The sequence below is a fragment of the Centrocercus urophasianus genome, unplaced genomic scaffold, assembly GCF_019232065.1.
Source record: "Centrocercus urophasianus isolate 14NV4802_14NV808 unplaced genomic scaffold, USGS_Curo_1.0 seq_9, whole genome shotgun sequence".
Classification (NCBI taxonomy): Eukaryota; Metazoa; Chordata; class Aves; order Galliformes; family Phasianidae; genus Centrocercus; species Centrocercus urophasianus.
This window is the reverse complement of record NW_024885532.1, coordinates 21,409,215-21,434,170: the sequence shown is the minus strand read 5'-3', so window position 1 is coordinate 21,434,170 and position 24,956 is coordinate 21,409,215. Positions and strand designations below refer to the sequence as shown.

Sequence of the window (24,956 nt, the reverse complement as noted above, 5' to 3'; positions counted from 1 at the left end):
GGAAGGAAGGAAGGAAGGAAGGAAGGAAGGAAGGAAGGAAGGAAGGAAGGAAGGAAGGAAGGAAGGAAACTTGTCTCTGGTACTTAACTCAGTAGCTGAACAAAAGTACTGCAAAAGTACTGGAATATGTCTGTTGAGTAAAAATGCCTGTCATGGTAACTATTCTGAGTATAGCTGCTCTTTCATGACAACTCCTTTGAATTATTTCCATGTGAAACACAGCAGCTCTGACAGGAGCTCTTTTTCAGAGGGAGGCAATTTTCCTCATATATGACTTGTCAGCTGCTAACTGTGGGTGTGTAAATATAGCTGAAATTTGGAAATAGTGCCAATCTGGCAGAGGTTTGGGCAGTTATTTATGGCTGAATGGATGAGATTTACCAAGCTCAGTTTGATGGTAAGCATTGCAGGGCAGGTACATTAACCAAGCTTGTGTTTGTGGAGCACCTTAGCAGTTTTATATTGATTTCAATAATGCAGTTGTTTTTGAAATGGCTCTACGAGTGGTAAATAATATATGTAATTTATGTAATAACTGTAACAACATTCAGAAGCACTTCACTTTCATTTTACTCCAATCTCATTGACTCTTTCTCCTCCCTTTGCATTTATGGCCATGTCCTCCCTATGTCATCACTCTGACATCCCATTTGGCATTTCTTCTCACTCTGTCTTTCAGCTGAACTCCCACAGAAGGTGGAATCCTCCCTCCATAGCTCCAGTATGAGTGACCTCATTTGCTTGGAGAGTTTCTGCTCTAATCTCTGAACTTTTAACTTACTAATCTACTTCTGCATGCTTGTTTTGTTTTATATCATCTAGTGCCAACGTTCTGATTCATGTTGGCTCTCTGATAAGCAGTCTTTCCTGGCACACTCTCTTCTCTCACTTGCTGCGGTGTGCTCTCTTTGTGCCAGCTTGCACTTTCTGTCTGCACATAGGGTCTTTCCTATGAAGCTAGTTGTTTCAAACAGATTTTAAGGTCATGAGCTAATAACTGAGAAAGGTCTTAAAAGCTTTTAAAGAGTTAAGGAGTTAGTCTTCTGTGACCTTTCTTTTTGTTTGGAAGACCCTTTCCTGAGAAATCACATTCAGATTTTTCTTTACTTTCAAGGTCATATTTTGCTTTTGATCTGAATGTTTATGGGATTTTCTCATCCAAATCATCCAGAAAAGGTGCTACAGAGCTCGATGTGCCTTTTTACATGGCTATATTCCATGCCTCAAGTGCCAGACCATTTATTTCATAAAAGTCAAATAAATGTACTTGTTATAGAATTGCAGAATCCTGGCATCATTAAAGGTTAAAAAAGACTACTAAGATCATCCAGTCCAACTGTCAACCCATCAACTGTCAATCCCTCATTCTATCTAACCAAATCAGAATTGTCTACAGAAGAACCCCCTCCTTTTTACAGAAGACCTTAAAATACTTTCACTAGTCAAATTTTCTCTCCATCGCAGTATTGCAGAAGGTGCAGCAAGCTCAAGGAGTAATTAGTGAAAGAAGTACAGAAGTCAGCAGAAGAAAATGTCCTGCTTCAGCAGTAGCTAGTTTTAGTTGTGTCTGTTAGTATGTCTAGAACAGAGGACTGTCGTTATTGGTACTTTCTCTGCTGCATACAGCAGCAAGCATATTGAAACTTAAAGTTAGTAATTTAGCTTGAGTTGTCAGAAAGCTGGAATTTTGTATGAGCTCGCATTTTTTTGCAAATGTCTGTCACACACAGCAAATGTTGCTGGCTGACTGCCCTTAAAATGCTAGGGAAAAGAGTTCTTGAAAAAGGGAAATACTAATGACTTCAAGCCACTTCACATCTAATGGCTAGTGCACTTTTTGCTTCCAGGGAATGAGAACAATGAAATGTTCTTTGCCTGGTGGTGGAAGTTTTTTTTTGTTTTGTTTTTTTTGTTTTTTTTTTTTGTTTTTTTTTTTTTTTTTTTTTTGTTATTTCTGGAGAAATATCCAATTTGGTGATTGACCCCTTTTTTTTTTTTTTTTGTAAGTTTTCGAATCAGTAAGTGATGATGTTGGAAGTGATCATATTATTCTAAGTTTGAATCAACACACATATTGTGTTGGACAAAAAATGAGAAACTATTCAGAAAATATGCTTTAATATGCCCTGCTGGGTTTCGATCTCTCCAGGGAGCTTCATTTTATGACTTTATCAGCTTACCTCAAAGCCACAGAATATGTGATTCACAATTTCACCATCCTATTAGTTCATGTTTCTATTGGGAAAGTGAATCAATTTCTGGATCTGAAGTGTGTATAAACAGCATCCTTTTCCTTATATTGTCAAGGGAAATCATGCAATGTCCAAAGAATAAAGATACATGGAGATACAGATGAATTCCAGTGCTGAAAGCTGGAAGTTAAGATATATCTGAATGTTAGAACTTTAATAAAAATTTGATAACCAGCATTTTGCCAGCAGTGTGGCAGTGTATTCTCCCACAGTGCTATTTGTACACAATGTACTTTGGTCGCTGGCTGCTGCAACCAGGAAAGAACAAAAGACTTACCAAATTAAATATAAAACTTTCCACTCCTGCAGTAGAATACATAGTTATAACATATTGGTTCATGTTAAACCAAATTATGTATCAGGACATTCAGATATTTTTTTCTGAAGATATTGGTGTGCAACCTCTGGTACAACAAGAACCGAAACACTTACGGTTCAATAATGAATTTTGATGAAAAATCTTTAAACATAAAAAGACATCCAAACTAAACAGGTCTAGCACATAATTAATCTTTCCCCTCTTCACACCATCCTTATTATTCATTCAAGTACGTATAGAAAATAAGGCAACAGACAGAAGTCCTTTGAAATAGATGATAATCTGTCAGCTTGGCTGGAGTTTGAGCAGCGACTGTGTACAATGTGTTCTGCCTTTAGAATAAGCATTTTTTGGGTTTCTTAAGTATTGATGGAACATATGATATACAAGAAGAAACTGAGGCAACTGTGTCTATTTGGCCTTAGGAAAAAAAAACCCAAAGAAAGATCAGAATGCTATAAGAAGATGAAACCAGACATTTCCTAGGGGAGGAAAATGGTGGGAGAATGAATGAACTTATCTTGCAGTGTGGGAAATCCCAGCTGGATAGAGGGGAAGAACAAATTGCAGCGAGGAGTTCAAACACTGGAGCAGGTTGTGCAAAGAAGCTGTGAACTCTGTTCACAGGAATTCAAAATCTGGTAATCTTGAGCACTCAGGTGGTCTCTTCCAGTGAGGGATTGTACCAGATGACTGCCAGTGGTGCCTTCCAGCCTCCTTTCTTTTGTGCTTCTGTAAATACCATTCATTTTAGGTATTCTGTTGTTTTCATACAATTTTTAAATCAAAGTTGAACTTTTCAGTGTGTTTACAGAGACTACTGGCTTTGCTCTCCTTTCCTTGCACAAATGAGAACTGGAAAGGCTGTTAAAGAAAGGATCCAGTGTACTGAAAAATCATGAACTTTTCTCTGGGTCTCTGCATTTTATACATTTGGTTTATAATACTAGGCAGAAAACATGTGTTGAAAGGTCACTGCTTTTATGAGCTATCTGTTTCTGTGAATATTACATAAAGGCCACTCTGAAAGTAATGCCTCCTATTTTATGATGTTGGCCTAAGACATTAGAAGCAGGTTTTGGTGGTATGGCAGCAGAGATTGAACCTTCCCAGAAATTTTCCATTACTTTTTGTTACTGTGTGATGGCAGCAGAAAGGCAGTCTGACAGAATGGTGTCTGATGTGGAAGTGTGTTTGAAGAAAAGGTGTGTCATTGAATTCTTCCATGAAAAACAAATGGCACCCATTGATATTTATTGATGCTTGATGAATGTTTATGACCAAACAGTGAACGTGAGCACAGTGAAGTGACGGGTGGTACATTTCAGTAGTGGTGACAGTGAAATGAAAGACAAGATCATGTTCCAGATGACCACCTATGGCTGTTACATCGTGCAGTGAAGAGCTCAGTGATCAGCTCATCAATGTGGATTGGCTAGTGGTGGTTGCTATGGTAGAGAACAGTGTTTTATTGCTGAAAATTTGCTGCTATAAAATAATGTCATTATGCTCTTTGTATCAGTTGTAGTTTCCAAGGAAATAAATAGAGGCATTACTTTCAGAGAGACCTACACATATTTGTGGTGTTCTCATTGTGGTGGACAAAGCAAATAGAAATATTCTGTTGCTATTTGGAATATTAAAGCATGCCTGCGTTCACACTGAAAATAAGCTTTAGTGTAATAAGAGTTATTGTTGCCACAGATAGATCTGCTTTCCTGTATAGATATAAGCATCTCTTCTTGCTTCATCTGTCAATCTGTATCTTTGTGGAGATAAGCTTTTTGCACAGCATGCTTTTGCAAAGCCTTAGCTGCAGAAAATTTTCTTTGGCAATCTCTTTAAGTCAAGACTTTTTACAATTCTTCAAAAGCTGACAATTAAGTGTTGCTGTTTGAAAGGTATCACTGTTTTTACCATTTTTAGTGAAATATCAGAGTTTTAATTTTCAAATTCTACAGGTATACATTTCCATTTCAATTAAAAAAAAAAAAATCAGGCTAGACCATTTGTAATCTTTTAAGCAACATCAACATGTTATACCTAATCAAGTGAAATTTTACATTAAACAAAAAGTTTTGATTTTGGTCTATAATTTTGGCCCAGTGAGGTCTGGTGAAGCAAACTTTGTGTCAGAATTTCATATAATGTGGGAGAAGGACTTTTTATCCAACATATAATGTGTTTTATAGCACATTATAGGAAGAGGTGGAATGTGAATATGGAATGTGCTCAAATGGAATTTGAATGTTGTGGGTTTTATATGGACTGTGATAGATCTGCTCTGTAGTAGAAGTCTGCAAATAGCACAGATATGAGTGATTAAGAGAAAAAGAAAAGAAGAGCTGAAACATCTTTAATTCAATACATTCAACTGGGCTGCAATCATGAGAGACACTCTGGTAATAACGCTGGTAAATGCAAAATATCCTGGGAAATCAGGGACAGTCAAAAGCATTAACCTGCAAAGGGACCTTCTGTTTTTACTAAGGTTAGAGCCAACTGAGTAAATGGTGTACTTCCATGAAAAATGAAATAGAACCTAGCACAGAAGCAGAATAGTTTACTGTGAATACTGTGCACAGTTATTTCTGTTTACCACTTCATACTGTGATTCCTGTTGAAACATCTGTATTTATAACTAATATTTGATTTCTTTATATGGGACGTGTCTTATGCAGTTCCACCTTCCTGGGGAGACAGAAAAAAAAAAAAAAATCCTGTGAAAACTCATCTTTCCTGCAAGACAAATGTACAGGAAAGCCAAATGGGATTCATCAGTATTATTTACTTAGTCAGCAGGGCTGTTTATCAGAAACATATACAGATCATTCTAAGCTTATAAAGGACAATGAAATAATTGTGACCAGACTGGTTAAGTGTCACTCTCCCTTTCTTTCTGAGCCCTGGCTTACTTGGCAATGGAATAAAGCTTTTGAAGAATAAAGCTTTGGCTTCACAAAATAAAATGTTTTGTGTAGTTTAACTGTGGGCAGCCAAGATTCTAATTTTTGAGACTGGAGCAATTTGTCTTCTTCCATGAAGCATTTCATGGCAATAATGTTGATGCTTTACACACATAGTTTACTATTGGTCAAGGACTGCTTTAAATTGTATTTCAACAACTTTTTGTCTAACCTGCTTGTTGAGGAAAAATTAATGACTGTTTTGTTTGGAGTGGTCTGCTATACAAGCTATCTATGTGCTTTAACCCTTTAGTAATGATTGCATAGAATTGCAACATTCACAAGAAGTTCCAAGTTACAGCTGGTGAAGGTTGGTACTAACTCAGAATTACGACATGAGGAATTTGCTAAAGCAATGGATTTAGTCCCTCTCTGAAAGTTTTCCCCTATCTTATTATAATAATAGCAAGCCTCAGATGAGATGCAGGCACTCCTGCTTTTACTTAAAGGTGAGCATGTAGAATGGCTATTTAAATAAAAATATGCATATATGTGTACCTGTACCTTCCAAAGGCTAGAGTTATCCAAATGTCCATAGGGAGAAAGAATCACAGGCTGTCCAGCTTTCCTCTTTCTTTCCAGTGTTTTACAGGAGACATGTTTTCTAGAGGTGCTTTATTTATTTTTATTTTGTATTTCTTTTCCAGCTGATGTGAGGATGGATTTTATTTTTTCCCCTCTTTTTTTTCTGTTTGCTAACCCTGAGGGTCTGACAATCATCTGTGTGTTGCCTGCTCATTGCTTTTCTGTAGAACTAAATTCTTTCCACTGCTTGTTCACCAGCTGCATTGCAGGGTGACAGTGTCTCCTCAGCACACCCCTTCTGTTTGTGATCATTCTTCAGGAAAACCCTTCTGAGACTGTATGCATGCAAAGTATTTATGAGAGCTTCTCCGAAAGTATCGCCTCCTATTTTATTATGTCAAACCACAATGTCAGAGGCAGGTGTTGGTGATAAGCCATAGAGGTTGAACCTTCCCACCCATATTCCATTACACTTTGTTGCTGTGTGGCAGATGACAGCAAAGGGGCAGTCTGACAGAATGATGTTTGACGTGGAAGTACGTATGAAGCAACAGAGTATCACTAAATTCATCCATACAGAAAAAATGACACCCATTGACATCAACACTTGCTGCATGTATATAGAGAATGGTGGATGTGAGCGCAGTAAGGTGGTAGGTGGTGCATTTTGACACTGGCAGCAGTGACAGTGGTTTACTACCATTGGTGCAGATTTTTATGAGGATGGCATGCGGACTCTTGCTTATTAATGGCAAAAAATTCATAGCTCATGGTGGTGACTGCTGACCAGGAGGGGAGTAAACTCTTCAAAAGGGCTGACAATAGCAGGACTAGGGGAAATGGATCCAAGTTGAAGGAGGGAAGATTTAGGTTGGATGTTAGGGGGAAGTTCTTTACAAGGAGAGTGGTTAGGCCCTGGAACGGGCTGCCCAGGGAGGTTGTGGATGCCCCGTCCTTGGACGTGTTCAAGGCCAGGTTGGACGGGGTCCTGGGCAACCTGATCTGAATGTGTGTGTTTGGTGGCCCTGCTAGGCAGGGGGGTTGGAACTACATGATCCTTGAGGTCCCTTCCAACCCGGGTGATTCTGTGATTCTGTGATTCTGTGAAAAGAACTGCTTAGTAGCTGAGAATTTGATCTGTCAAATAGTGCTCCTTGTATATGTAGTAGTTTCCATGGAAATAAATAGGAAGTATTACTTTCAAAGTGACCTACATGTATACCTTCTCTTGCATGCTATGGGGTTCACTTTGGGTATAACGCTGTGGCTTTGAGGAGGTGGTTGCTTCAATATGGGCCCACATTTTTACAAGAGGCTGACCTATGTAAGGATGGTAGCACTTAGAACACCTTGGCTTGTTAGAGATGAACACCTCATAATAAGAAATTACGCTGCCACACGCAGCAATATTACACACAGCAAATTTGTGATTGATACAAGATGAGGAGTTAGAGATTGTAACAGTACTAACAAGATATATAATAATAAGCACAATTTTAACCATATTTAATTAAATGGAGCAGTAGATTAATAGATATCACCTTAACTAAACCTGCAGAGAAGATTTGTACAATATAAGTGCTCATTATTGCTGTGTTGATTCTACTGTCTGTGACTGACTTGGAGATAGGGTGAGTGACCTGGCACTGATTTAAAAGGGCTTCACTTACCGGCTGAACTTTACATTGTCTCCAGTTCTCCTCTGATGCAAGCAGGGGAAAGTGTTGCACCTGCTCAGTGCCACCACACGGTTCATTGGGAGGGGAGAAGTGACATACCAAGATATCACTGTGCCGTTCCACTCTGCACGTCACAATTAAAGCAACGTGAATCATTTACTTGACAAATTCAGCCTTTTGTTCTTCTTATGGAGGTATTGCCTCTTGTTTATTTTTTCTTTGAATTGCCTGATGGCAGATTGCTCTCAGCACCTCCATTGCTGGCAAATTATAATTAGGTAGCACACGGTGCTAGCTAAGGAAAATGTTGGGAGCCTATTCCATCACTGGAACTGGTTTAATTATCTTTATGTGCTGGCTCCAAAGAATTCTGGGAGCCCAGCTTCCCTTGCTTTGTCAAGCTGTGTAAATCCCACATCAATTATACCTCCTATTCTGGAAGCAAATCGCAGAGTGTACAAGCTTCACATTTCCTTTGCATGACTATTTGTAGGAAGCAAACATAAAAGGAGCTTGTATTCAGCCACAATAAATTCATTGTTAATTTGAAGTGAATATTCATAACTTTCTTTTTACTCTTTGCCTGATGACACTAGCAATTAATTTGGTGTTCAACTAATTCTGCCCAGCCTATGCCAGATCAGAATTTTTTGTCCCCAGCTTTCCAATGTATTTCCTACTCAGTATTTCATTCTTAATGCCTTTTTACCTTGTTTATTGGAAACAGGTTTTTAATTATTTTTCAACAGTGTTGGAGTCCTGATGAGCAATTGTTGGATATGTTAGAAAGAGACATTCACCTGATTAATGTGAAAGCTAACTGAGCAACAAAATTGCCTTGTGAAGAAGCAGCTGTGCACAGAGTTGGAGATGTAAGAAACTTTGAAGGAATCTGAAGAAAATATTTAAAGAAAGATTACTTAAATAAGGTGCCCAGCAAGCTGAAGGTTGAGTATAAATGTTTGCTGGTCAGCTGGTTGATTGGGCTGCTAGTTATGTGAGAAAGCACACACACACACATAGGTATTTATTAGGAGACAGATTATGTAGGCTTGACTGAAAGCAGAGTGACAGGGTATTCAAGGACAAAAAAAAAAAAAAAAAAAAAGACTGATGGGTCCTTCAGGTGTGTGCTGGAGATGAAATTGTGCTGCAGCCAGCATTTTAATTGCATGCAGAGTTGGCTTCTGTGCTAATGTGTGCTCTTAGAAACAGATCCATCCTTTGGGGGATAGGTCTTTTCACAGTGAGAGGAAGGGAGGAGAGAAGTTTGACACTTATTGCTGGAGTAGAGCTCACACTGAGAAAATTTCTCATGCTATTGGCTCTTATCAGCAGCAATTAGGTTCTCTGTTTGCAGGCTTGTGGTCAGCTTAAGAAATCATACCAGCATGATCCCCACAGGGTTTTATTGCAAGATAGTTCTACTCACGTATTTGGATGTCATTTTCCCTCCTCAGTGTTTCAAAGGGAGATGTTGCAGTGGGACTCCAGCAGAAAATCTTGGCTAGGTCACAGGATTTCATCCATGTGGAGGGGGGTAGCATGCATGGAGAACCACAAGGAGATTCATGGAGACACAGCACAGTCACACTCTGAAGTGGCTAAATAGTAAAAGCTTGAGTGCTAGAAGGAACACAACTCAGCTGTTGTATTGAACTGTGTGGCTTCCAGCTTTGCACTGGTCATACATGGCAGCCAGGCACAGCCACAGAATCATAGAATCTTAAGTGGTTTAGGTGGGAAGGGAACTTCAAGGATACCGAGTTGCAACCCCGTGCCATGGGCAGTGGCACCCACCAGATCAGGCTGCCCAGGACCCCATACAATCTAGCCTTAAATGCCTTGAGGGATGGGTCACCCACAGCTTATTTGGGCAAAATGTTCCAAAGAATATGATGGCTGTCTCCTCACATGACTAGAAACACAGAAAGTCGTGGTATGGTATAAAACATCCCACTCACAAACTTACTGCCATATTTATAGTCCAAGATGACCTTTCTGCTTTCAAGCCAAAGCTGATGGTTTTCTGTTCCTGCTCACTCATACATCATTGAAGGCAGGAGCTTTTCTTTCCAAAAGGAAAGGTGAAATGGCTTTTTGTATGTAACATTGCATTCTTTCTTGCATGCTTTTCAGGAGATGAGAACTGTTCAGATTAAAAAGGACCCAGCTTGGGCAAATGAATGGCTTTCTGTGCCATGCAGTAAGTTTGGGAGTAAAGGGTATGGAGAAGACTAGGCAGATACTTTGCCAAGATGAAAACTAAGTGAAAATGGGCCAGACACTGGGTTTTTAAGAGATTTTGAAGAAAATAGAAAAAATAAGAAGGCAATTAACTAACACACGTTTGGAAGAGCAAAATGTTCTTGTGAGTGACAAGCACACTGCAGCACCTTCGTTGTTTCATCTTGCCTCCATTACGACAAGTAGCTTGGAAAATTCTTTGCAAAATGCAATTCCTTGCCTGGATATCATGACGAACATATGTATTTCTTTAATTATGATTTGCATGCTTATTTCTAAACCAGGAGGGATGCTGGTCTGGTGTTTAGGTAATCACACTGCTTGCTTTCCACCCGTGCTGTCCTGCCCTATTGATTTAGCTGATGTGATTTCTGGGGCTTGTTTCTTGGGTCAGTGGTGCTCCAGCCTTCCTGGGCCATGTCACCTCATTTGTTTATGAAGACTTTGTCTTGCTTGGCTTGGAGGAAACATTCCTGTTGATGTTTGGATGAGGGCTCTAATTGTACTCTTTCATAGAGCACTTTTTTAGAGCTCCCTTGCAGTGTAGTCAGGGCTCTGGAGCCAGTTCTGTGCCATACAGAGCATTTTGGGTTGCCTTGTGGGAGCCTAAGACAGCCTCCAGTTCATCAGACCAGCCAAGAACATGCTTATTCTCTGCCTATTCAACAAATGCTTTAAACATAAACATACTTCAAAGTGTTTTGCTATACATGGGTGAGCTCCAGAATGTGCTGTGGTGCTTTGCTAGATAAGGATCGGTATTTCTCCCTGAAAGAGCTCGTTGTAAGACAGACATGTTGGCACTGTTTGTGCTTTTAGGCGAGAGGCTTGACACCTTGCTGTCTTCATGGCTGCTAAAGTAGACAAACACAGAAAATATTTTTAATAGCTTCCTGACATGTAAATACAGATTACTTGGAATGGTAATTTGCCCATGTATTAGAAATTAGTGCTATCAGTTTAAACTATGTGATAGCAACCACTGACATTAATCTCCTTTTCTTTATTGTTCAAAAAAGAATAAAACTCATTTGCTTTAAATGTGTTTTTTTCCTCTCTGAAGCTGCTTAATGCAAACTACTTTCACAAAGAATATACTGAACAGTTGAGTCCATGTTCTTATTTTCTTATGTACAATTTAAAAAGCACATGAAGATGAAAGAGTTGCAGTGGCATACGTTATGTGTTCCAATGAAAGGAGCTGTCCTGATATATTTTTTTAAGAAGATTTAAAAAATTTCTGAGGGTGAATGCAAATAATGTTATACTTTCACCTTGGAAAACTTTGGGAGCTTAATGTAATTTAAGAGCCAGCCATTCGGATGCATTTTCAACTTGCTGTAAACCTAAAGCTGTGTGGCTGATAAACAGCGACAGAAGAAGGAGATGATCCAAAACACATCCAAAGCATCCAGGCCTGCGTGCAGCAACTTCTATTTAAATCACATGTGGAAAACTAACGAGCCTGGGTGTTTAAAATGCCTGAGACAGAATAGCGTGTGAAGCAGAAGCAATAGCCAAGGTTTGTAAATCAAGTCTTGTCTGATACCTGTGTATGCATACTTGTGTGTATATACTTGTACACATTCATCCATAGATGTATTCATACAGTGTACAGTGCGTTCGGATCTGATACAGACGTGTGAACAGCAGCAGTGATGTTCCCTTCTGAGCAGTTGTCCCCAGATTTAGCAGTCCTGTTCACAAAGCTCAGTCCTCCACCAGCATTGTGCTGGCAGGGAAACTTGGCATCATTTCCTTCTTTCTAAGTAGGGCCCTCTTCTTAATTTGCTCGACGCAGATACAGTCCCAGTGGTCTCTGAAAGGGATCCAAATACCTCCTTACCATCTTCATCCCTTATTTTTTTTCCAGGTGAACACTCTGCAACTCTCTCAATAAAATAGATGGGTATTTTTATTTCCCAGACGCAAGCCTGACTATTTCTGGTAGGAGGCATATAACAGAAATGTGTTTGCCAAGTTCTGCTGCCTCTTTCCTCGGTTATGGGAAAGCATTTTGTTGAAATGGGAAAACCAAACGCACAGAGCCCGCCAGCTCCACGCGCCTCTAGTCTGCAAGCATCCCACCCAGGGACGTGGGCTGTGTTGCAGACCCGGGGGGGGGCGGGTGGAGTGGAGCCCTTTGTTGAAATGTTGGCAGCACATCACTGGACTTGTCGCCGTTACAGACGGAGCGCTTTGCCGAACAGATGGATTCTCAGCTTTTGGAAAGAAAGGGAAGGTACTTGATGTACCACGGTGGGAAAGGAGGGGGGATCCTCTGGGCATATGGGAAGGCAGGGAAGAAGGCACGTTCTGCACTTCTTGGTGCACTTGGAGCCTAGCAACATCTCTCTGGCAAGCTTGCTGGGAATGTGTAAGCACAGCATTCTATGAGAGGGCAAAGTGACTGTACCAGACGTGGAGGAAGTAATTTGCACAGGGGCACTGAAAACGAAGGCAGAGCCCAGGGAAGCCAGTTCTGGTGGGCACCCAGCTCAGGCTAGGAATTGGGCAGGGGCATAAGCACAGCCCATGATTCTGGCACACGACTGCTGGCAGCACAGCATAGCTATGCCAGAGGACCAGTTAATATCTTAAAATCTATTGTGTTACCACTGTGAAGGCAGGAATCCCTGTTTTACCACAGTTTCATACAGTAGTAGAACCTCGAAATCACTAAGGCTAGTAAAGACCTCTAAGATCATTTAGCCCAACAGTCCACCTATCACCAACATTGCTCACTGACCGTGTCCCTCAGTGCCATATCTGCACATTTCTTGAACACCTCTAGAGATGGTGACTCCACCATAGGGCAGCGTGTTCCAGTGCCTGACCACTCTTTCAGCTAACTTTTTCCTGATCTCCAACCTGAATTTCCCCGATTCAACTTGAGGCCACCCCCCTCTCCAACTATAGCTAGTTTCTAGTCATAGTGAGGTGATTTGTACAACAGCATCATTCAGGGACCTTATTGCTTCTTCTTCTTCTCTTCCTCCCCTTCCCATTTTGTTTATACCTCGCTTCCATCTTAATTGCAAGTGCAAGATCAATTCTGTGCAGCACCCAGAAGCCTGCAGCCCTGCCTGGAAATGATGTTATCTGTTCCAATATTTACTGCTAAAATCTTCATGAAATTGCCAAGTGGAGTGTGATAAGGAAGCAGCACGAACTGGAAGGATATTTTGGTATTGCATGTTAACTCTCTGCAACTTTTCAGTTTACACATGCACACATATACATATAGAGTTAGCACAAATATTTTACTTTATTGTGGTAGAGTATAGGAGATGAGAACCTTGGACTTCAATCTGTATTTTTACTTCTTATCTTAATTAGACAATTTCAACATCTCTTGAATGCAAGCATAAAACGCATCTAGCCATAGTAAGGACACCAAAGGCCTTGGAAATCTGAATTTTCCGATGAAAAAAAAATATATATATATATAATAAAGGGCGAAAATGTCAAGGTTCTTGTAAAACATGATTCTCTGCTGAAAGCAGCTATGCAAAAAACACATCACGTTCTTAAATAGTGGATCTGGCTTTTGTTCGTAGTCAGGGTTATGTCTGCAGCAACTGAAATGTCAAAAGTGTATTTTTCCTGAAAAATAGAGTGAACTGGATTACATACGCACCTGTGCATCTACTGTGCTCCATTGTGTCGGACAAAATTTTCAGGGAGTCTCTGAGATAAAATAAACCAGGAATCCCATCATTGAATTTTAGTACTAACATTTTTCAGATTGTTGTGTCTGGATCTCTGCCAAGTTTCAGTCCAATCATAAATTAATTCCAACCTACACAAGAGAAAAGGAAAGGAAAAAAAAAGAACCAAAAAAAAAAAAAAAGAAATCAAACAAATTCCACAAGGCAAAAACACTGGGCAAATTTTATGGGGAAACAAGTGGCCAAGAATAATTAATTGGAGAAATAATTATCTAAAGTGTGCGAGCTCCTCTCTCTAATTGGAACTTTATAACAGTTTGCTGCTTTATTGAGCAGGGTACAGGAGGAGCATCAGCAACCTACTGAACCCTACTGAAATGAATACAAAGTTAAGATGTTACTTCTACGTGATTTATTTCTTCTCACAGCCAGTACTGCTATTGAGCCCACTTCCCCCTCTCTGTGGCCAAATCTAATCTGGCTGCCAGAGGACTTGTGAAATTCATGGTGGGGATGAGCCAGGGTCTGTTTTTTGCATTGTATGTCTGGCTTTATTCAATCTCTGGTCACCCTCAGATAGTAAATATCTCATATGTTGGACAGGTGAAAGGTTTCATTCAGCTGCAGATCTGCTTCCAAGGCAACCGATTCCGGTCATTTGAACAATTTAAACATGCTGAAAACAAAGCCTTCTTTCTGGTTTTCTTCTTTGTGGTTTTACACGGAAAGCTTCATCCATCGCCCTCCTGTCCCTTCTATAAGCAGATACAGAAAATCTAATAGCATTAGCAAGTAATTCTACACCATTTATAAATGTACTCCCTCTTCCAGTTAAGATAGAATGATGCCATTTTATTTTACAAGCATAAAATAAGTATCAAGAGTTAAGAAATTGGCCAGGTTAGCATCTATGAACACTCTGTACACAACAAATGTATGCAACTGCAACAATACACTATGCCTAATAGTATGATTACTCATTACAAAGGGTTTTTTCCAGTAAAGTTCTCAGTAGTTCTGTTACAAAGTTGGTTTGGAGGAACAGTGCCCCATTTCTTTCTCTGAGGAAAGTTATTTAGAGGATTGCTAGCAGACTATTCCCCTCTATCTGATTTCTGCCAAGGTAGGCACTTATGAAGATCTTCCAGCAAATTTTTGCTATATCCTTTTACTGAATGGGATCTTTCTAAAGGTTGGCTTTGCTCCTTCTTCCCCTGCGTATCTCCAGATGCAATGTTCAGCTGCCTTCCCTGCCCTCATGCTGTCCTCACATCTGGACTGGGTGGCTCACATTCTGCCCCATGCCTCCTTTGCTCCCTCCTTGAACAGCACTTCTCTTTCCTGACAGGGAATTGGGATGAAATGGGAAACAGATTGGAGAAGTGGTGGAATGTTGATAGGAAGTGCTACAGGTTGTGACAGATATTGCTGTGCCTGGCAGCTCTGTGGCTGATTCCTAATAACTCAACAGCACCTGACCTCACAGCTCCCCTCCTCCTGCTCCTAGGCATGTAGGTCTTAGCCAGCAGGTCTCCGGTTAACCCCACCTCACTCTGTTTATTTCCTGCCATTCTGCAGACACACCACTGAGCGTTAAGTATGTGAACTCAAAGACGCTCTCTGTCTACCATACGGTCTTAATAGCAAACCATCACAAGCTGGCTTTCTCCAGGCAGAGTTGTTTCTGCCTAAGAAATATAGGCTTCAGGAGCATGCCCTCTCTCTCACCCCTTTCAGATTGCATTAAAAGCATCCACTTCAGGAAACTACAACTGTGTTTATTCGAGTGTTGAATTTGGAAGTAGTACCGGGATCCCTGCCACTGCACACTTGAACCACGAAGTCCAGGTCAGTTCCATTTTTTGGTTTTTGTGCACTGACACAGCGCTGCGGTGTTTTGAGCTTCCAGGACTCAGTGGGAGAAATGCAGAAAATATCATATTTGGTTTCATAACCTTACCTCTTGTTTCTTCTTTTTTTTTTCCTCTTTGAACTACTAAACCAAAATGTCGGGGTGGCGTGTCAGTAAACACAGTGTGTTCAAAAAGGATCATGCTGACAGGCTTGAAAACTAAATGCTCTCTTTTAAACAAGAAGGAGCAGCTCCCATTTTCCTGACTGCCAACCAGGCTGTCCCTGAACCTGAGGGGACAGCTGTGCTTAAACTGCCTATCGCTCTGTCACTGTGACTGCCAGCAATCACACTGTACAACGCAGTCCCAGGCTGTGGGAGGATAACAGGTTTCAATCACTGTGCACTGAGGTTGATTTTGTGACTCAAAGGCTGCTGACCCAATACCCTGTTAGTAGTCAACCCCTGCTCTACCTTCCAGCCTTTGGTGGCATTAGGGATTTTGTGTGTTTGTCAGACTGCTAGGGAGGAAGGTGCAGGAGCAGATATTGATGGACATTACTCCCGTTGCCTTGAGTACTTTCTGAGGTGGCTTTGGTAGTAAGCCTGTGCTACACTTCAGACTCCAAATTTCACCCCAACTGAGTTTGCATTTCTGAAATTTCATGGATGTAGACTTTTACTGCAAGATGGATTTGCAGGGAGTGTCAAAGGTAACAGGATTTGGTACCTGCAGTGTTTGTTTCTCCCAAATACATGTTGATTGACTATTTGAAAGCACAAGTCTGCCAGTCTGCCTACAGGGGAGACATCAACAATGCTTTGTGCAGAGAAATTTGTAGATGTTTTACTGTGGTGCCTATGTGGATCTTGCTTCTCTTTTTTTCTGTTGTGTGCTCCTCTGTGGTTTTGGTGCTACTGGGAACGTTCTTGGAATAAGAGTTCCTCTGAATGGAACTTATCTCTCTGTCACTTTTTCATGCTTCATGCAATGGGTGAAGGATAATCTAGAGCACACTCAAACATGATCTTTTCATGACCAAGAAAGTAGCCCTCACTTAGAGCCATTCTCCCCATCAGTCATGACCAGCCATCTGCAGAGCGAAATGTAATGTCCAGACTCAAGTCTTCAGCTCTTCTCTTGCAGTTACACTGCTTACAGGTTTTCTTTCTTTTCAGCTTTTCTTTTTTTGTGTCTTTGTTCCTTGTCTAATTATTTCAGGTGAACCCTACAACGGCTGAGTAAGGGCAACAGTAAGGGCAATACTCTGTGATCTTCTCATGGCAGGACAATTTGCATGAAAAGATAAATATCTTTTTTAGGTATTGTGTTTACAGAAGACAATGGAGAGATAAGTTTTGAGTGACTGAAAGTTTTGTAGCTGCACCATTAATGTTTAATTACCTTTGGCAGCCAAGAAATGCCTTTCTGGATTAACCAGACACTCTGCTTCAGGGATATGCATAGGTGGCAGAAAGTGATAAAGCCGGTGAAACCGCACCTCTGGGAACATGTAATGGGATCTTTCCTGTGATATGCAAATGATGCTGCCAAGTTGCTGTATAAACAATTCATGGGAGAAGTGGTGAGAGCTAGTTAAATAGCTGGATCTCATATCAAAGATAAAATCCATCACTGAGAATGGAAAAAAATGCATAAAAAGAGTAGTTTTGGGTGTTGTTTTTTTTTTAATAATATCCTCTGCCCAAAGAATTTAGTTGCACTAAAGAGTAAATAGCAAATGTTTTATCACAGTTATTTCCATTCACAGTAAAGGAGTGTTTTGGAATCCAGTATGCACGGATTTTACAGCAAACAAGACTTTCTCTCTTATGTGTAATCCAACCAACAGTGTTACTCTTTCTTTCTTCTTCTTTAAGTGAGAAAAAAAGATTACTAAACAAATGCTAAATTGGTTAACCTTCAGGCAGAAGACATGCACTGCTTACTTTTCAGTGATAAATCCAATCCTGTCATTTCTATTCCAGGCATGAGCAATGATCTGAGGCATCCTAGCAAAACATATTTCAGGGTCACATGCAGTCACAGATCGATGAGTGTGCAGAAATCTTATTGATGCTAGCACAAGTTGAGCTCATGCATTCAGTCTGGATTTCCACTTTTGGTGTTTCGCGCCGTACGAGGAAAGGATTCCAGCTAATCACACACCTCCAACAAATCAAAGATTGCTCTTTTACAAATGGTATCAGAACCCTCAGTGACATTATGTCCAAACACACTGTGTTTCCCCAGAAGTTCATACACGTACTATACATACATACAGTCCATACATAAACTGTTGTTTTCCATCAGCCCCTTTCCCTACCTGCTGTTCATTTTGGATCTGATGTGGCTCAGCGCAAGCAAACTGAGAAGGATCTGATTGACTTCAGTGGGAGTTGGATCATGCTGTAGAGTCCTAAGGGGCCAGCAGCAGAAAAATTTAAGAAGACAGCTGGGAATTTGAAAGCATGATGAAACAAGGGAAGTATTTTTGGCCTGTGACTTTCTTTTGTTTTGCTATGCAACAGAAACGATACTCTAGATGGAGATGTATGTAAACTCATAATAAACAGATCCTGCACTCAACAAATGCATCCGATCCTGTTCAGTGTTTAATCAGCCACAAAAGCTGCCTCAGATGCTCTTCCACCAGGAACAATATCTCCTAATTAACTGTAATTAAGGTATATTATAACAACAGGATGTGAAACTAGATGGATCTGTCTCTTGACATTTCAAATTTGGATTTTTTTTTTCTGCCAAGTCTCTTAATATGCTTCAATTAATGATAACAGAGGCCAGGCCATTCTCAGTGATGGATCTGCATACATGAATCTTAGTATAACTGAGATGAGACAGAATATAGATCTTTCCTCTAATAAAACCCACTTAGCAACATGCATGGTCCCTAGCTAAGGGTAATTTACTGGCCCGGATGTGGATGAGAAGGAAACCAAGGGTAAAATTTTTATCACTTTATCCTAGTAAGTGCAAGGTCTGTAGTAGAGACAATGAAATAATCTGCAGCTTATCTGCATATTCTTCAGAGAATCTATAGTCAACTTGTAGCTGCTATGGCATCTCTTCAGTCACTGGGAAACCACATGAGTCCGTTTTAATCATGCACTTATCAAGCAAAATTTTAACTTGAGTAACCTGAGGAAGTGCTTCGATAAACACCTTGAAATTGTTGCTTCTGCTCTGAGCTGTGGCACACATCAAGACTTCTCAAACTGGTAATCTGTCTGTAAGTCACTTATCAATGAAGACTTTTTAAACTATTCCTGAGAAAAGGGGAACTGACAACTTAAAGAGAATTTCCTAGCCCAGGCATTCCTGAGTACGTAATTATACTGAATATGTTTACCCCTATCTGCCAGCCACAGTTGTCCTAAAGAAGAGTAACAACATTTTTTTTTTATAGGACAAGGGGAAATGGATTCAAACTAAGAGAAGATTTAGAGTGGACGTAAAGTTTTTATAAGGATAGTGAGGCCATGGAAGAGGTTGCCCAGAGAGGTGGTTGATGCCCCATCCTTGGACACATTCAAGGTCAGTCTGGATGAGGCTTTGAGCACCTGATCTATCTGTAGGTGTCTGTTCATTGCAAGGGCTTTGGACTAGGTGATCTTTAGAGGTTCCATTCCAACTCATGTGATTCTATGATTCATTTTAACTGATTAACAACTTTGCATTTCTACAAAGGCTGAAATCTTGTTTGCACCCTGAAATATGCACTAACACAGCAATGTGCTACAGCTCCATCTGGTGACTCTTCCCAAACCTGGTGATGCTTTACTGTGTGTCACTGATGCACTTTGCAATGTCACTAACCCATGGGACTCAGGGAGGAGTTCACCACTTCAAAGAGGAGCACAGATAAAACTGTCTGTCTGCAGATTTTGGTATGGCATACATATATTTGCCCATAATTATCTATTAGATGTCAAGAAGTGCATGCATTCAGAAGGTATTGTATAAAAACAGTGGGAAAAAAATATGAAAAGCGTATCTCCCATGCTATTCTATTGAGATCTATTCTATTGAGCTCTATTACAATGAGAATTTAATTCAAGTGATCTACTGTGTCTCTGATTACAGAATACAGTAATTTTCCTGGGCAATTTTTTTTTTTTTAATTCTTTCTAGCTACTTCTATTCCCTTTAAGTTCCTCAGGGAAATACTTGTATAGATCTATTAGAACTGCGTTCCCAAGCATCCTTACTGTAAATCAATTATCTGATTGAGAAAGGGTGTGATTACAAACTTTCCATTTTCTTTTAGGATCCCAGTAAACAATTCTTCTAAAGTTTTGTATTTTCTTTGCATCTTATGTGCCCATGCTTGCTTGATCACATGCGGGAAATATTTTTGTACGCTGCTGCTATGCATGACTAAGAAAGAGGCTGTAGATAGAACAAGATGAGATACAGGCTGTAATTTACACCTGACAGAGTGTGAATTTCATTGCAAGTTCTTTTAAAGGGAACTTGCCATTTTCTTCACATTCAGATAGAGATTCCATTAAATATGTGTGTATATTTATACAGAATCATAGAATCACCAAGGTTGGAAAAGACCTAAAAGATCACCCAGTCCAACCGTTCACCTATTCCCAATAGCTCCCACTAAACCATGTCCCTCAACACAACATCCAGCCTTTCCTTGAACACCCCCAGGGTCGGTGACTCCACCACCTCCCTGGGCAGTCCATTCCAGTGCCTGACCACCCTTTCTGAAAAGTAATACTTCCTAATGTCCTGCATTATCTCTTGTTTGTTTGTTCTAGTTTGCTTTTGCTTAATTGCTTCTAGGAAATAGTATTCTTCAAGGTAATGCAATCCTGTGTTATTCGCAGGCACAGGTAATGGTCCTGTGATGCTGAATATACCCCATAAGCAGAGAACAGCCAGACTAAGCAAAATTAACAAAGTAAAGAAAGTATTGTCACTCCATTTCATGGGTTGGGGGTGTCAAGGCAAAGGCAGTTTAAAAGACATTCCCAAAGTTTGTTGCAGAGCTGTATGAGGAATGGTATCCTCATCCACTTGCTTTTCTATTTTTAAAGGACAGAATACCCCTTATTTGTTTCAGTTGAACTGCAATTTAGGGTATTTTAGAAGATACACAGAGATAGAAGGCACTATTATTCTTCCCCACTGAAAGAATTATTAGTGGGCAATTAAAAGAATAACAAATGGAACCCATTCAAACTGCTCTATTTGCTGTTGCACTGAGCTTCAGGCAAGAAGGTACATGGAGGTCATTTCACCTGTCCACTTACATGTCAAAGGCCACTAGTGTCATACAGGCTCTCCTAAATCAAACCATGTGTTTTAGACAGAAATACACCAGTCTCACAAAATGTTGTCTATCTAGACAGTAAATTCAAAGGATGGGGTTTTGTCTCTGTGTGCAGCTGCTTTGCATCTGATATAGTTTCACCTGGACAAACAAGGACAGTCTATGCTGCAGTTGGTTTAATATCCTGCATCATCACAGTTACTGTGATTAATACGACACCTTGGTTAAGCTTAAAACAAAACAAACCACATGAGCAGAGATGGTGCTGAAAAAGCATGGACACTGCCCCAGTGCCTCTCGTATGTGCCATGAGGGCTTGGTGCTGCTATGGAAAGACTATTGAGTAGTGGCCATCCAGCTGTGCTGGGGGAACTGCTGCCTCCCGCTGCACCCTGGCTACACTGGCTGTGTCTCCTGCATGTTCAAGGGGTGAAGTAAAGGTTTGGTCCCAGGAGAGCACAGGGCAGAAATTTGCTGGATGACAATATAAGCAAACAAGTCCAAAGCCATCAGTTACCATATTCATAGCTGCAGGCCACATTCTTTATTCATAATGTCACAGTGGAAGTACTAACATTGCATTTGTTTAAAAAGTAACTAGCAGGCCATCTGTGACCCTCATACTACACCTTAAGCAGTGTTCTACTAGTTTACACTGGTTACATTCTGCTTTATGTTTTCCAGAGGGCCAATTTGCAGTGATTTTTACTGCAGCAACAAATGCTATTTATGAATATAAGTAACTAATTTACTAAAGTTTCACACAACGACTTCATGGCTTCTGCTTCACAATTAGAGGTTTCTGCAAACCTTTGGTCTTCTTGTTGACTTTGGGTTGTACAGGGAAGGCTTCACTGATTGTATAGGGAAGGCTGGAAATATTGTATTACAGTAAATGGGTTGTTATTGCCCTTGTTATTAGAAAATGGTTATATACTGCAGTAAATTTACAATGTACTTTGCCAGCACAGATAGAGGCAAATTCTCTATCCTGAAAAGTTCACAGTTCAAATAAGACAGGACAGATAAATGCATAAGACTTTGGAAAAGGGTGAGTTTATTAAAGGAAGAGTTTATTAAGGATTATTAGCAATGTGAAAGGGGTGGAAGGCTTGCACAGGGAGGAAGAGGATATCATCATCAGTATTCCTGCTTTTTTGTCACAATTGCATCTTAAATGCCTGAACTGCTGAAAGCCTGCTACATGAGGTGTAGAAACTGGCAGTTGAGTGGCCTTGCCCATGAAGCTGGGGCTCACAGGCATTCCTGTGGGGGCTCCTGGCTGAAGCCAACATCAGCCCAGTGACAGAACAAGGAATGCCAGGGCTCTAGGAGGTTTTAGCCCTGCTTAAGGAAAATCCACATGATTTCCTGCCCTGAAGATTTATAACTGAAAATGGTAAGCATGCATGAGACAGCATTTTGAGGGAAAGGAGTTGAGGAGGTTGTTAGCCACCAAAGGTACAGCAGAATGCGCTGACAGGAGGGAGGGCTTTTAGCACCATCATACCCAGCATGATCTGCAGCTGGAGCCCCATCTGCCCCCACCCCAGGAAGCCTGTTATAAAGGAAAAAATCCCCAGTGTGGTTTTTTGTAGCTTGATTCTACCACAGTTGCTGCTGTTCTCCTGATCCTATCTCATGTTACATATGGGATTGACTCTCCCTCAGTGGAAGAGGGTGTCCAAGTGTCCTGGGGAAAAAAAAAACACAGAAATAGAGCACGTGATATTTCTTTTTGCAGCCCTGTAGTAACTTCTTGGTGATTCCACACATAATTGTTCAGAAAACGGGCAGAAATTCCTGGCTCTGCTTTGCAATGTAATTCAGCCTCTGCTGAAAGCTAATGGGTACAAGGAAGCACAAAGAGCCTGGAAGCTCTGCTGTACCCTGAGATAAGTGGAAAACCTTCTTGATTCATCTTATTTACCTACAACAACCAGGATGGGAGAAGCAAAAGAATGTAGTGAAAGTCCACACAGCTGTTGTCACCATCTATTCACTGAGGAGTGCTGCTCCAAAACAAAAGATAAAGCCATTTGCTGCCTGATTGAGGCTGATGTCTGTAAATAAGGGGACCCTGGTTGCTGAAAGGGGTGTGTGATCACACACTGGTTTTTAAGATAGGAGCTGTGAGGTGCAAAGAAGTTAAGCGTCAGAGAAAGAAATAGGGCTGAGGAGGTAGGATTCATTTGCAAGTGGGAAGAAAAGGGGCAGAATGAGTTCTCTCTCCAGAGAACAGACAGATGTAGGACAACACAGTAGTAGGAAGTGTGTATGAGTGGGCAGTTCCCGTTGTCAAACACTGATAGTCATGTGTTGGCATATTCACTGGGGACAGGCAGGAAAAAAATCAGAAAGTCATCTCTCTCTCTAAATATATGTATGTGTCTATATATAGGGACTTTCTCATGTTTTCTGCTTGCTGACTCATGATTTCTGTTCTCCTGAGCCTCACTGTGCTGGACTTACCAGACAGGCAAAGGATGGGAGCAGGAGTTGTGTCCCTTGGGGCTGAGTCCTGCTTGACCCAGATCCTCTTATCTCATTGGTATCTGACCAATGAGTGTCTGAAGCAAATATCCATACTCAAAGCTAAAGTGTAAGTTTCTAGACAAAAAGGGAGAGGAGCATCTCTGAAGTGTGTTTCACTGCATGGTGAGGTAGGTGCCTGAATCAGGACACCTGGTTCTTACTGTTGGGATTGGTGGTGTCAGGACAGTTCGGATATAGACATCTGTATAGACATAGAATCATAGAATCATAGAATGGCTTTGGTTGGAAGGGACCTCAAGGGTCATCAAACTCCAACCCCTATGCTGCAGGCAGGGCCACCAACATCCATATTTAATACTAGACCAGGCTGCCCAGGGCCCCAGACACGGTGAGATTAATCCTTCCTTCTGTAACTGAAACAGCAGTATAATGTATTATACTGATCCTGCATAGCGAAGAGATATTTGGATGAGGGAATGTCCCAGGGCAGACTTGGGCAAGAAACGTGCCTTTGTTATAAGACAAAGCATGAACTCAATGGGTGGAAACAAACAAAAAGAAATAATCAAGGAAAATCAAAGAGGAAAATTCTGAGGTAAATGGAGAAGAACAGGCGACACACAAAGAGGAGTGGAAGGAATACAAGATAAATGAGACCAGGGAGCACAATTCAGAGTTTATAGTTGGAAAAAAAGATCCTGAGTGTGATGTTCTAAGTAATGATGGCTGCTTTTGGAGAGAGGAAAGATATAGTTTGATAGAAGAGATAGTGTGTTTTTCTAGTGAGAAGAATTTATCACCTGAAACCTTGAATTAGAACTAACAAAACAAGGCTAAACCTCTCTTCCAGCGTTTCACTTAGCATGTCACTGAGAGAATATGTGGTGGTCTTACATAAAATATTGATTGCTTTATTATGTTGTACAAAAGTGCTCTGCAGGTCACCCCAGGCACTTAAGCAAGGACATTCAGATGTTAACTTTTGTCACAATTTGGTGCAACAATAAAAGCATATTTAAAAAATATGAAAATGCTTTGATTGACAAGGATATTTTTTTCCATGAAATTGCCTGAGAAGACAGGAGTTGAATTATACAGCCTGTGGAGGAAAAGAAAAATGATAATGAATGTGTTCTAGAAACTTTTAAAAAGTTACTTAAAATAGATTTTCCATACATAATATTGCCATATGAAACTCAACTGTCTTCCGGTCTTCTTGTGCTCGGAGAGCAGCATTTTTCCATTTGGAAATTCAGTATCAAGGATTTTCTGCCTCACTCTGGTGGACTGTGTGATGCCATCCTTGGAAGCCTTTCACAGGTAGGGCTTACCCATCAAACTGCATGTTTTCAGCAGGTGGCATGGGAGTAAGTTACAGTGTTCTTCCTGGAAGGGCATCCCAGAGTTTCTCCATTTTTTCCTCTTCCTGAATTTCTTTTTTTAGTAAAACAGCCCTTTGTATTGCACCTGCCTGAAGTAGCATTAGTTAAGTACCAGGTAGGAGGCTAGAGTGGAAAAGGAATGTGATGTTTGGCACATTTGTGTAGGTGTTCCATCAAGCCCAAAGAGAGAAGAAACAGCGTGTGTAGTGCATGTATAATGACTGCTCCAGGTGCCTTGTGACATCAAGGAGGCATTCT

At 40.6% G+C, this 24,956-nt stretch overlaps 1 protein-coding gene across 5 annotated transcripts in view; it reads left to right on the top strand.

Annotated features, from left to right (window-relative positions):
• The window catches only part of ENOX1 (ecto-NOX disulfide-thiol exchanger 1), a 366,915-nt gene that overhangs the window by 195,168 nt on the left and 146,791 nt on the right, over positions 1-24,956 (top strand). The window contains exon 2 of one of the 5 annotated variants that reach the window (XM_042838793.1): positions 15,397-15,507. The exons of the other annotated variants lie outside the window; for them this stretch is intronic. The gene's annotated coding sequence lies outside the window, so the exon portion shown is untranslated. The remainder of the gene's footprint in view (positions 1-15,396; positions 15,508-24,956) is intronic. 5 annotated transcript variants of the gene reach the window in all.